At 36.9% G+C, this 15,148-nt stretch overlaps 1 protein-coding gene across 1 annotated transcript in view; it reads left to right on the top strand.

Annotated features, from left to right (window-relative positions):
- The first annotated feature begins 11,280 nt into the window (after positions 1–11,280).
- Positions 11,281–15,148, top strand: part of LOC125678900 (alsin-like) — a 64,165-nt gene continuing 60,297 nt past the window's right edge. The window contains exon 1 of the mRNA XM_048917686.2: positions 11,281–12,460. The gene's annotated coding sequence lies outside the window, so the exon portion shown is untranslated. The remainder of the gene's footprint in view (positions 12,461–15,148) is intronic.

Consider the following 15,148-nt stretch of genomic DNA (forward strand, 5'->3'; position numbering starts at 1 on the left):
TGAATTTCTCGAAAATATCACGAACTTAAATTTGAGTTTTCTGTTATTTGAGCAGTCGAAATTTGAGTAAAATCTCAGGCTTAAGTCCAAGTTTTGACTCAAGTATCTTTTGAGAAATGCAGGCCTGGGGTATTTGCCCATCAGAATACTAAGTGCATCTTGATATGTGCAGCAGGAATCTATATGTTTTAGGGGTCAGGACCTCAATTGTTTTAAATATACTTCAAATATTATGGAACATGCGTGTGAAATTCATGACCTATTGGTCAGGGATTCACGCCCTTGGGTGGGGCTAAGATGGTCATGTAGTGAGATGTCTTAAATCGTATAAAATCTTATCTCTTCTGACGTATGTACCAGTGAGAAAAACGAAATGTATAGTTATGATATCCATGAGGCCCTCTACCTAAATTGGGAAAATCATGGCACTTGGGTTAAAGGTTTAAGCTCTAGAGTAGGACCAATATGGCCATATACATTAAATCTTAGAAGAAAAAAATCACTATCTTTACGTCCACAGTGCCGTAGTGAAAGATAAACTGAATGATGTCCATGTTATGATGTCCATGTTATGGTGTCCATGTTATATGTTATGAAGTCCATGTTATATGTTTTGATGTCCATGTTATGGTGTCCATGTTATATGTTTTGATGTCCATGTTATGGTGTCCATGTTTTGATGTCCATGTTATGGTGTCCATGTTATGGTGTCCATGTTATGATGTCCATGTTTTGATGTCCATGTTATGATGTCCATGTTATGATGTCCATGTTTTGATGTCCATGGTATGATGTCCATGTTATGATGTCCATGTTATGGTGTCCATGTTAGGATGTCCATGTTAGGATGTCCATGTTAGGATGTCCATGTTAGGATGTCCATGTTATGGTGTCCATGTTATGATGTCCATGTTATATGTTATGAAGTCCATGTTATAATGTCCATGTTATAATGTCCATGTTATGGTGTCCATGTTATATGTTATGAAGTCCATGTTATATGTTATGATGTCCATGTTATATGTTATGAAGTCCATGTTATGAAGTCCATGTTAGGATGTCCATGTTATAATGTCCATGTTATAATGTCCATGTTATGGTGTCCATGTTATATGTTATGAAGTCCATGTTATATGTTATGATGTCCATGTTATAATGTCCATGTTAGGATGTCCATGTTAGGATGTCCATGTTATGATGTCCATGTTATATGTTATGATGTCCATGTTATGGTGTCCATGTTATATGTTATGAAGTCCATGTTATATGTTATGATGTCCATGTTATAATGTCCATGTTAGGATGTCCATGTTAGGATGTCCATGTTATGATGTCCATGTTATATGTTATGAAGTCCATGTTATGATGTCCATGTTATATGTTATGAAGTCCATGTTATGATGTCCATGTTATATGTTATGAAGTCCATGTTATATGTTATGATGTCCATGTTATGATGTCCATGTTATGATGTCCATGTTATGATGTCCATGTTATGATGTCCATGTTATGATGTCCATGTTATGGTGTCCATGTTATAATGTCCATGTTAGGATGTCCATGTTAGGATGTCCATGTTATGATGTCCATGTTATATGTTATGAAGTCCATGTTATGATGTCCATGTTATATGTTATGAAGTCCATGTTATGATGTCCATGTTATATGTTATGATGTCCATGTTATGATGTCCATGTTATGATGTCCATGTTAGGATGTCCATGTTAGGATGTCCATGTTATGATGTCCATGTTATATGTTATGAAGTCCATGTTATGATGTCCATGTTATATGTTATGAAGTCCATGTTATGATGTCCATGTTATATGTTATGATGTCCATGTTATGATGTCCATATTATGATGTCCATGTTATGATGTCCATGTTATGATGTCCATGTTATGAAGTCCATGTTATGGTGTCCATGTTATGGTGTCCATGATATGATGTCCATGTTATGATGTCCATGTTATGATGTCCATGTTAGGATGTCCATATTATGATGTCCATGTTATGATGTCCATGTTATGATGTCCATGTTATGAAGTCCATGTTATGGTGTCCATGTTATGGTGTCCATGTTATGGTGTCCATGATATGATGTCCATGTTAGGATGTCCATGTTAGGATGTCCATGTTATGATGTCCATGTTATGGTGTCCATGTTATATGTTATGAAGTCCATGTTATGATGTCCATGTTATATGTTATGATGTCCATGTTATGATGTCCATATTATGATGTCCATGTTATGATGTCCATGTTATGATGTCCATGTTATGAAGTCCATGTTATGATGTCCATGTTATATGTTATGAAGTCCATGTTATGATGTCCATGTTATATGTTATGATGTCCATGTTATGATGTCCATATTATGATGTCCATGTTATGATGTCCATGTTATGATGTCCATGTTATGAAGTCCATGTTATGGTGTCCATGTTATGGTGTCCATGATATGATGTCCATGTTAGGATGTCCATGTTATGGTGTCCATGTTATGATGTCCATGTTATGATGTCCATGTTATGATGTCCATGTTATGGTGTCCATGTTATGATGTCCATGTTATGATGTCCATGTTATGGTGTCCATGTTATGGTGTCCATGATATGATGTCCATGTTATGATGTCCATGTTATATGTTATGATGTCCATGGTATGATGTCCATGTTATGATGTCCATGGTATGATGTCCATGTTATGATGTCCATGTTATGATGTCCATGTTATGATGTCCATGTTATGATGTCCATGTTATGATGTCCATGTTATGATGTCCATGTTATGATGTCCATGGTATGATGTCCATGTTATGATGTCCATGTTATGATGTCCATGTTATGATGTCCATGTTATGATGTCCATGTTATGATGTCCATGGTATGATGTCCATGTTATGATGTCCATGGTATGATGTCCATGGTATGATGTCCATGTTATGGTGTCCATGTTATGATGTCCATGTTATGATGTCCATGTTATGATGTCCATGGTATGATGTCCATGTTATGATGTCCATGGTATGATGTCCATGGTATGATGTCCATGTTATGATGTCCATGGTATGATGTCCATGTTATGGTGTCCATGTTATGAAGTCCATGTTAGGATGTCCATGTTATGATGTCCATGTTATGATGTCCATGTTATGGTGTCCATGTTATATGTTATGATGTCCATGGTATGATGTCCATGTTATGATGTCCATGTTATGGTGTCCATGAAGCCTTAATCTACATGTACTTAAATTGTGAAATGCACTACTCTTGGCCGGGCCAGGGGTTCAGACTTTGGGCGGGGCCAGGGGTTCAGACTTAGGGCGGGGCCAATATGGCTAATTAGTGTAGAGTCAAGTGATTGTTAAGATATGTGACTAATGGGAGCCATATTTTTTCCAATCTAATTGGATAGTACATTTTCTTACTTGCCTTCTATTGTAATATTGAATGGGAATGCATTTTATGCATGTTTAGAAAAATCATAAAGATGTGCACAAAACGGAGCTTAAGGGGGCATGGACACGATTTAAGCTGAACATTTTATTTGTCCATTTTTAATGTTTAGAATGCTTAACTAAGGTATTTCTGATGGTCAGCAAAATTTTTAAAGCCAGGGGCGGATCCAGGATTTGTGGTTACGGGGGCGTCACTTTATGAGGCAGTGGGTCCAGGGCGAGGCCCTGGTGGGGGTGCAGGGGGCGAAACCCCCGAAAGCTCCTGGATTTTACAGATTTTATGGGCCGCCTTGAAACATTTCTCCTATTAAGTCATTTGTACTATTTTCTATCATTTTGATAAGGTGAAATTAATAAAATGACCCAAATTCTAAGAGTTTCTTGGAAAAAATTAAGTTCTCCCAATAAAGTAATTCAAGAAATCAAAGGATTTTGTCATTTATTTCTCCGGGAGTGGAAGAAATTATTGCTTCTTTTATCGTTTAGTACATTTTCCGAAACAAGATAACGCGATTTACCTTAAATTTGAAAATTTTAGGGGGAGGGGCTGCGCCCCCCTCTAAATCCGCCACTGAAAGCTGTATGGTCCGGATTACAATATTTTTTTCCATCTCGTAAAAACGCTATTAAATCATCGCACGTATGTAGTTATGAGGCTATATGACATATCATACATTATTTCACCTGTTTTAACCAAAATTATTTGATTTTAAATCGATGTTTACAAATAACCGCGTCACTGCCATTTCAAGGGACAGTCACGTGACCAGTTCAAACTTTGGTCTTATCTGTGTAAAACTGTGTATTTTGTTACAGCAGTACCGTACCATAAAAATATCAAATACCTCTTTGTAATTTGTTGTTTTGCGCTCTTTCAGCCTTAAAACTAGTCAGTTGCGTATGTCATTTAATACATCAAGTTGGGATTCCCCTGACGCGCGTGGGTCTAGTTATAGACGTCTAACACTATTATTTATGGGATGATTTATATATGTACCACACTATATTTACTTTCTAAATAATATTCTCACTGTTTTCTTTTACATGCAGATGTTTTCAAGCATGTAATTAAGGGAAAGTTAATAACTTTATAAAGTAATTAATCTGCTTTAAAGTAATTATGTACAAAAATAATACATGAACATCGGGTCATACAGCTTTAAATAATGTCAGTTGTCGAGGTACATGGGAAATACAAAGCTCACAATTCTTTCTTATATTTTCAATTTACAATTTAATTCTGAACACATTTAAATATAGTTTATAGTGTTTGGCACATCTCATTTTGTTTTAAACATGTTATTCTCTATTAAGCAATCTATATGTAAACAAAAATATGGCACGGGCCTTGTTTACATAACAAAGAATTGTGAGTGTTGTATCTCACGTGTAACTCAACAAATAATATTCAAATTTTGGTTGACCGTTAAAAATACTTTATCTAAGCATTGTAAACGATGAAAATAGAAAAATAAAATTTGAAAATTTTCAGCACAAATTGTATCCATGCCCCTGCAAATATGAGACTCTCTGTCAGGTCTGTGTATGGCCTATGGTACCCAGGTGACCGTTAAGGCCTGTGGACCTCTTGTTCGTTTTTTTGTTGTTGGTCTTTTTATTCAAACAGCCGTAGACAACTTATACGCCAGTTTGTCTGTCCTTATGCCTTTGATGTGTTTTTATTTGAACTTTCACATTAACTTCGAAATTATTTTTCTATATATGTATATTGTATGGCAAGCCCTTTTACTATTTATTCGTAAAATAAGATATCTCTTTAAATAAGAGAGATATCTCTTTTGGTTAAAGAGATATTTCTGTAAGTTAGAGAGATATCTTTTTACGCTTGGGAGATATCTCTTTAACCAAAAGAGATATCTCTTTAAACAAAAGAGATATCTCTTTTGTTTAAAGAGATATCTATTTCTCTTTGAGAGATATCTCTCAAAGCTAAAGAGATATCTCTCAAAGAGAAAGAGATATCTCTCTAGCGTAAAGAGATATCTCTCTATCAATGTAAAAAGAGATATCTCTTTAAGTTAGAGAGATATCTCTTTAAATTTTCAAAAAGAGATATCTCTTTAATCTAAAGAGATATCTCTTTAGATTTTTCCTCCCGGTGATCATAATGACTTCTCCCTGTTGCATTGTCATTGAAATGATGTAACCTTATTTTTTAACCAAGCAAAATACTTCTAGTGTACAAATGGCGGGAAAGGTTGAAGAGGTGGTTGGGGTAACATTGTCAAGTTGCCGTGAGGGATAACATTGTCAAGTTGCCGTGAGGCGAAATCTAGTCTAGCTTGCATATTTCATCAATTTATTGTCTTTGTTTTTTGTTACCTTTAAATGTATACATTTCACATGCGGTAAAAGGCAAAATGCAGCCATCAGGGTGTTGCTAAAACGCGGAACGGAAAACGCAACGGAATTTAAGATTTAGAATGATTAATGTAGATAAGATAACGGTAAAAATCGGAGGGGGGGGGATTCATTTTGATTAAAATCAACAATTTAGGAATTGTTTACAAGCGATAAAACAACTTTATCTTAAAATTTTGCATCAGAAATTGATTAATCGAATTTAGTTAAACGTTAGTATAAGAATTTACAAGGCATTTTACAAGAATTTCGAAATTTCGGCAATGACAGAGGTGTTAGCGAGCAGTGACACATATGGGTAGAGAATGAAAAGAACACACGTGGTTTATACCCCCCCCCCCCCCCGTGGCAAAACGTCATTAACGCACATGTACACGTATTTACACATAATACCGTGTAAGTGTGTACTTACAACAAGAAGTGTGATATGTATAAAACAATAATAATTCATGATCTTATTTAGTCAACAAGTTAAACATCTTTTGTTTGATTTATCATTTTTTAACTAACTGGAGACTAAGTAACCGGAGCTCTCCAATCCTAAACAGGGAGGAATTCTGGCAGTTAATTTTTAAACTAAATACTTGTATAGCTTAACATTTGGATTAATAATGAGATGACTTTTAATTCCATTCAGGCGTGTTAGCTTTTTAGCTATTTCATATATTATGAAATAAATCTGTTAATTCCTCTTACTACTGGTCGTAAACTTCACCCTAGTTAACATTGGTTTTGTTTCTATCTTTCTTTCCTGTTGTATCTCTTCAGTTTCAACACTACTCCGCAGGATATCAGTAAATGTACGAACTTTCACATAGATTCATCCCAAATGAGGAAAAACTTTTCTTAAATTCACCGGACTCGTTCGCTTTAAAATTTGATGTGATACATAAATGTATATTGTACCAGGTGTAGAACTAAATTCAAATTCAGTTATCTTATAAATATGTGTATTTCGATTAAAAGCACGTTCGATTTAAAAAGGCTATGTTTGGGGGAAATTGTTCAAAAAATTATTTTATCTTTTACAATGTTGTTTTCGGGGGGGGGGGGGGGGGGGGTGGGTGTGTGTGTGTGGGGGGGGTGTACCTTTTATTCATTGGATGGGCTCATGAAATCTTTTCTTACCATACCAGCCAGAATAAAGTAATAGAATTTGAAAGAGGTTGAATTATAATTCAAGTCTTTTTCAGTATGTTACCTTATTTAATTTTTCTTCATTTGTGAAACAACATACTGTCAAAATTGGGGGGGGGGGGGGGGGTGACAAAGCCGGTAAAAAAGATGGTGCCAACAGGCGCTTGCTTAATATTTTTATATTATGATCGGTGATACGACATTTTTAAAAACGGTTTCTATGCGAGATTTGTGTATTCCATTGAAATAAATAAACTCTGAAGTTACATATTTTATCAAAAATACGTCCGAAATACCCAAGGAATTGAACATTTAAAAATAAAAGAAGGGGGGTACCGGAAGTCCTGTCCACAAGCACCTGTGCATATGCTGAGGGACTTGCATATCATAATATGTAACAGATGGACTTACCACTACCAAAGCGGGACTCGCTAAGTTTGTATATTTTATCATATAGATATGTTCTCGTTCTCACTTTATTATAATGTCGGAACATAATATTAAGAACAATTAAAGTATCACGAGATATTTCTTAAAACAACAGCGACACTGTCCCTTTAACAGCCAAACCACTCCATCCCATTGAGATAAAATGTTGCTAAAAAGGTACTTAAACAAAGTGATGGCGGAAAAGCTCCATCTGCTGCTATCGTATGCTGAGCGAATCGAAACCACAAATGATTGACACATGAGCCTTTTCCCCCCGAGTTGAATACAAATTGTTTAGATACATGTATATTTATTGGGTGCCTGTTACACTGAGGAACAAATAACTCCGGCTCGGGATATGTAATAAAACAATAAATTGTTTACATTTTTCTTTGAGTGATTTTTCAAGCATGATGCAGAATCTCAGTAAGAGTGAGGCAAGGGCTCTGGAGCCGCCTTTATGGCCCCAGCGAGCGAAACCACCCGAAGCTCCCGCATTCTTTTAGTAGTAAAACATACTAGCATTCTCCTAATGAGCTGTATTTGTGGTACACAGTTTTAAACTATCGAAGGGTCATCTATGCAGTAATGAACAAACGTTAAGTTATATCTCATAAAGGTCTAAACCTACTGAATTTACTTAGCTTATTCGACCAGACGGACTTCAGACTGAATCAAACATGGTTGAGGGTGGTTCGGGAGGGGATGTATTCCTCCCCGTATGGAAGAACATTTTTATTTTGAAATCTCAACGGTAATTTGTGCAAAAAGCACACAATTTTTTTTCTTTGAAAACTGTAGGGGGTGGATGCACCCCTTCCCCACATCTTATGATATTACCATGGTAATTTTTTACTCGATGCAATTAAAACAGAATTTTAAAAATGTGTACATTTATTACCTACGCTATACTTTTTACAAATATAAAAATGAACATACGTACAGAACATATTGACTAGCACATTAGTAAATTGTCATAATATCAGCCGATGCATGCAAGTAGGTTCAGCGTTCTTTTGTTCGATATTCAATACCATTTCCATAACTCCTATGATCCCGTGGGGGCCTCTGACATTATTTTGCCGTCCACATCACCCCAGCACACACGGCCTACTGTCACACACAACGCTAAGATAAACTTCCACTACAGTTTATAATCGATAAATGCTGAGAGTAATCCTTTTTCCGCCAAAATATTAAAAAGTACAAGTTTCACTAACACCGGAAAGCACCCCCTACTCCCGGGCGATGGCCTGTGGACTCATCCCCTGCACCTCCTGAGATTCCTGAACTAAGGCACACAGGGGACAGATGCACCAAGTCAGAAGATCTCCCACTAAGCTGCCCTGTATGCCTTTAGATTCCCTGATTTTCCCTCGAATACTGATGACGGCCCACAAGTCCACGAGAGGAACGAGGAGGGCTAATCCGCACAACAAGCACGACTCCCCGACCGCCTCGGCATTCTTTCCGAATTGATAACACGGAACAAAATACGATATTAGACAAATACTAAAGTTGTCAAAACATCCAAATAAACCATGCTGCCACTCGCCAGACATTTTCCAACTCTTCTGTCTTCCTAACGAACCTTGCAAACTGGTGCTGGTAATCTGAAAAAGTTTTGCAAATCTATCGTAAAGTTGTGTAGCCAACGCCCCAGGAATATGAACGCATGCGCAGGAAAATCTGATGGAAAAAGATGTGAGATTCCCCCCGAGGTTAATACGTCAGCGATGCAAAGGGTTGTATCGCTGTCGACTGTGTGTGTCCACCGGCAGCGCGCTCGACCCGTCCTACAACATTCCGTCAAGCTAGTTTCTTACCTGGAGTCACAACATACATAAATTATGTGCGACAAAGAAAATTACACGTTTGTCTTAAATGTGTTGTAAGTAAGGTTCCCCCCTCCACCGCCTCTTACAGATAATCCGTGTAATCTGTAACAGATGTCAGAATGTACCATGCAGGTTCCCAATATCCTATTGTGTTATTGCTAACTGAACTGTGAACGGCCGCAATCACTGCCCCTTCCTGATGTGGATAAGCGCGTGTCGTGTCCTGCGAGTAATTTGAATTCTTCATGTTAAAAACTTCTATAAAAGTTCGCGAAATATTGATGTCATTCAATTTAAAGATCTTCGCGTATAGCGGGTAACTACTAATTTAAAGGGAACGCGAGATAAACGATCTCTCTTCGAGATCATGATTTCTGATATCATTGATAATAAGTAAATGATAAATATATCTTGTACATAGTTGCCATTTTTGAATTCAGTTACAAACATTATTATTTTCACCCTCTTTAACCTTAAGTAGTTTTGGTGACAAATCGTTGATACAAGCATAAGGAGGCACGTACAAACACCGTAGGGGATTTGATAGTAGACTGGCAAAACATTTCAATTGAATTTACATAATGAGGTAAGATGTGCTGCGTAAAGAATACTGAGGAGCTTCGGAAAGTCCTGAACTACTCTGACTCACGGCAGGCGTAGAAACGCAATCAAATGGGTTTCCCGATCTCGGTCCAATTACTCAAAACCAAAGTGCAATAGAGATGTTAAAGAAGCATACGTACAACATACGATATATTTATGAAGTTTTATACTTATATTTATAGATATATTCTGAAGGTTGTTACTACTATACTGACGTGACAGGCTCAATTTAAGCCTAAGTAAGTTAAATTATTTCCGATTCAGTGTTCATGCATTGTATAATCTATACATATTATTAGTTTTCCGAATAAGTCCATACAAAACACAATATTACAGCACTGGGTCACTGTAGACAGGAAAACTCTATCTACAAGAGTTTCCGAGAGGCAAATAAATGATTAAAGCATTGCATTGCGAAATAATGTAACACCCCTACAATAACTTCAGAAGTCAAGTATACACACACACACACACACACGTAAAAAGAATGAGAGTATTTGATACATTTATATATCCGACGATATTTAAACAGCCAAGAAACCCAAAACTACTGCTAGCAAAGCGCTAGCAGTAGTTTTGGGTTTCTTGGCTGTAATGCCTCTTCATACAATTATAAAATGAAATCGAATGATTTCCTTCCATTTCATTTTATAACTGTTTAGAGAGACATTAAAGCCAATGGCGCTAGCAGTGAAATGTTATTGAGTTTTCGGTTTCTTGACTTTTATTAGTTTGATATACAGATTGATGCAATAAGCATTCGGACAAGATGGCGACGTGTTTACATGTTATGGAGAGATCAAATCTATAATGAGTTAGAAATATGTACATCACACACATCGAGTTGCACCCCTATTAGTTGGGTATTGTCAATTTTTGCTATTTTGGGATTTTCAAATGAAAATGTTATAAACTTAGGTCGCACTCCCTTTGCAAATTTTCTTGATCCGAAAGTGTATGTAGAAAAGAAAATTTCAAGAAAATGCAAATTGAACAAAATTTAATATCGAGTAATATCATGATAGGACGCAAGAAAAATGCAAAGTTTTTAATGAAATAATAGGTTCAGAAATGTGAATGAACATATTTCACTTATAATGTATATATATATATATATATATATATATATATATATATATATATATATATATATATAATTCTCATTTTTCAAAAAACAAATGAAGAATCAGGTACGGAAACAATTTTTACTTTACTGGTCAAAACGACGTGAAGAGGGTCAGAAATCAGGAAAACTCACAACATATTTTTCGTATAAAGAAAACTTTACTATGGAAAGTTATATATTTTTAGAATCCCTAGAATTAAGAAAAACTCTATGTAGATTTCGAATTAGTGCACATGACCTTCGAATTGAAAGAGGAAGATATGAATTTACAAAAACCAATTCCGGCCAGAAGATTTCTTTAGAAAGAAACAAAAGAATATGTGAATTATGCAACTTTAACTGTGTAGAAGATGAATTTCATTTCCTTACTGATTGTCCATTCTATGTTGAAGAGAGAAATATGTTTTTTAATGGTATATACAAGCTCAACAAAATTTTTATCTATCTAACAAATAAGGACAAATTTACTTGGTGGACACCATAACATGGACATCATAACATGGACTTTAGTTTTGACAAAATTTACCCTTCTGTCATGCCACGACTCAGCGAAAACCAACGTAATCGTGCTGTTGGGATGTTTCAAGCTGGAATGGCACAAAATATCGTAGCAGGACACTTTGGAGTTCGTCAGAACATCATCCAGTCATTATGGAGACGTTTCCAAAAATCTGGTAACTCTCGGGATCGACCACGTTCTGGGCGTCCTCGTGTGACGTCGTGTCAACAGGACAACCACATTAGACTTGTTCACCTGAGAAATCGTTTCCAGACAGCAAGTTTGACCGCTCGTAGCATTCCTGGACTTCGACCAATCAGTCCAAGAACTGTGCGTGATCGTCTGCGCGAGCACAGCATCAGACCAAGACGTCCTGCGGTGCACCCAATACTGCTTCAACGTCATCGTATCGCTAAACCAGCGTGGTGCAGACGACATCTGCGATTCAGAATACAGGACTGGGCCTATATTCTGTTTACTGATAAATCCAGCTTTCATTTGGATAGCAGTGACGGCCGTTGTAGAGTGCACCGTCGCGTTGGGGAGCGGTACCAGGACGCTTGTATTGTGCAACATCCACAATTCGGTGGAGGTAGCGTTATGGTGTGGGGTGGAATAACAGCACGTGGAAGGACCCCCTCTACAAATTGTCAATGGAAAGCTCACCGGCGTACGCTATCGAGACGAAATTATTCAGCGACATGTGATACTGGAGAGAGAGAGAGAGAGAGAGAGAGAGAGAGAGAGAGAGAGAGAGAGAGAGAGTATAGTGCTGACTTCAAATAAAATTTACTTTACTTTACTTACTTTAGAGATCGGGTTCAAAATTATAGAATATTTAAAAGTATCGAGTTCGACATTCTTTAAATAGAAAACTGTGTTGGCTGGAAGTGAAACTAACTTACTAAACTAAAGCGTAATAAATAAACACTGATTAAATAAACGACTGAAAAGGGGGCAGAATATTCATATGAGGATTTTATGAGGTGAGTCGTAATGTTATGGTTGTCAGGAAAAGGTAAAGTCTCCTCAAATTTTGATAAACATCAGCATCGCTGCATCCTGTCTGATTCCTGAATTTGACAGGCTGACAAGACTTCCCCTTAAAGCGTCATGTTTTCGCGAAAACGTGATTATCCCTCTCTAGCGAGAGTAAATATATCCCGCACAACCGAGAAAAACACCCGAGGAATACATCTCTTCGTGTTTCTCGTGTCAGAAGAAAAAGTGCTAAAATGTCTGATACCTAGCCTTAATCCGAGATTCCTCTGACTCTTAACCCCGCTTTTATTTTGTGACTTCTGTGGGGGAGAGTCAGAGCGGACTCCATATTGAAAAGTGGGAATTCAGCGACACCAGCTGGTGTTGCTGCTTTACCTACCTCTTACAACTTTATTTCGCGGACCCATCTTCCAAGACGCGAGGATTCAGTTATCGGAAGATTATTCTACAAATACATCATGATTAATATGATGCTGTCGCCGTTTAAACGATGGAATTTTGTGTTTATATGTGCTGACGTCATGCGCAAAGAAATCAAATGGCGAGGCAGTGACCTAATTCAAGTGATGCTCCATTTGTCGGTGTTAGGGCCGTTTAAACGGCGATAGCATCGTATTAATCATGATGTATTTGTAGAATAATCTTCCGATAACTGAATCCTCGCGTCTTGGAAGATGGGTCCGCGAAATAAAGTTGTAAGAGGTAGGTAAAGCAGCGACACCAGCTGGTGTCGCTGAATTCCCACTTTTCAATATGGAGTCCGCTCTGACTCTCCCCCGCACATGTCAAATATAAAAGCGGGGGTAAGAGTCAGAGGAATCTCGGATTAACCTAGCCTATGCTAATATATTAAATCAAAACAAAAACACTCACGATGTGCTTGGATTTCAGACTGCTTCCCTCTTACGCAGCAACTTTGATATGCAATTTCTTGACTGTGTTGTCAATCTTATAGAGACAATTCGTGTCTTGTTGAGTGTGTGTCGCACATATTCCGCATTGCACAGAATTTGCCATTATTTTCATTAAAGACACCAAAAACTCCTGTTTATGGTAATGTTTACTTTCTCAATAAAGAGGGATAATGGCATTTTAGCGAGCATATCTCACTATAGGGAAAGTGTTCCCAACCTGTTTGAGTATCACCAAGTTACTGAATTCAGTCCTGTATGAGTGAACATAGAAAAGGGTTAAACAGTAACTTTTTGGATGCCATAGTCAGTATTTGCTCCAAATTCAGCTGAATTTTATCAGGGACCTAGCCATGTTTAAAGCTATGTAGCATATACGTCCCTATTTTAACCGACAGTGTTTAGTTAACCCTATTTAGATGCAATAGTTGAAGGCTTCAGGCACATTAACTGTCAGTTAGATTTACTTTAGCTATCTTTTATACAACTGAATCCTGGTGAATCATTTAAATCATAAGTCCTGTAAGAAATTTACTCCAACCGCAGGCCCTGTGTTAGTGCTAGTGTAGAATTTTCTCTAGCCACTGTGGCTAATTTTCATTAACCGCATTTTATTTTCATTAGCCACACTAAATTCGTAAAAAGGGAATTTTATATGATTCAAACATTTTTATTTGCAAAATACACTGAAACACATACACTTCTAATCATCATCTGAGGATTGTGAGAAATAATAAGGGGAAAAATAGTGAAAACACATTGTAAAATTATGGTAGTCAATTTTAAGACAGGAACCTGATCACAGTGTTTGTGAGAAACAAGTCACAACTTTATATATGGAGAGTACTGTAGCAAATTTTCTAACAAAATACGTTTTACTTCTTAGTTCTAGAGTCTCAACTATATTGAATAAATGTCTAACCCCAGACCTTGATTCACGGCTGATATAAAGCATATTGAGTGGGTGCATGTAATGTCATTAATACCCCTCAATTTTCGGAAAGAATTATAACAATGATAATGTAACGGTAAAGGAGAAAATGTAGAGACCCTTCCAACCGAAAATGAATTCCAACCCAGGATTGTCAGCACACCATATACTTATGGTTTGCCACATGTAATTAAACAAATTAAATCCTCTTTCCGAAATAAATGTTCATTCCATCTGTTGTCTAATTATCAATTATGGTGACGTCTTCATATGAGTGAAAGATTCTTGAGTGAGACGTTAAACAATCTACAATAAATCGATCATGGTCACGGTTTTTTCAAGAACAGCGCCATTATGTTACTCAATATTTGATACGGCATATTCCGATTATCACCCCCGTCCTCACCTGTCACCCTCCGTTAAAATCATTCATCAAACTTAATTGACTCTGTCATCACTTATTTAAACGATATCATACGAGAGTTTCTGAATGACGGAAACATCAAAACAAAAAGTCAAGATCGGAATTCAAAGCACAAAACAGAAATGAAAGTAGAAAAATCCAGTTTGCCAAAGTGGCAAGTAAGCCACGAAATTAACTCACTACATACAGTTTACTTTCGTGATTGGCGAAGTGACGATCAACTAGCGCTAACACAGAGGGAAGGGATATGGGCCAAGCATCAATGTAAAGGGGAAAAAAGGGGAGGTAGGTAAGTGGTCATGATACACACACCCTGGAATGGTCAAGTTGGACATATAGATGTATTGTAGAGGAGTGTGTGTTATTTTCTAAAATTCAGTGGATTCATAGAAGTTCTGAGTCTGAA

This window comes from Ostrea edulis, chromosome 2 (assembly GCF_947568905.1).
Source record: "Ostrea edulis chromosome 2, xbOstEdul1.1, whole genome shotgun sequence".
Lineage (NCBI taxonomy): Eukaryota > Metazoa > Mollusca > Bivalvia > Ostreida > Ostreidae > Ostrea > Ostrea edulis.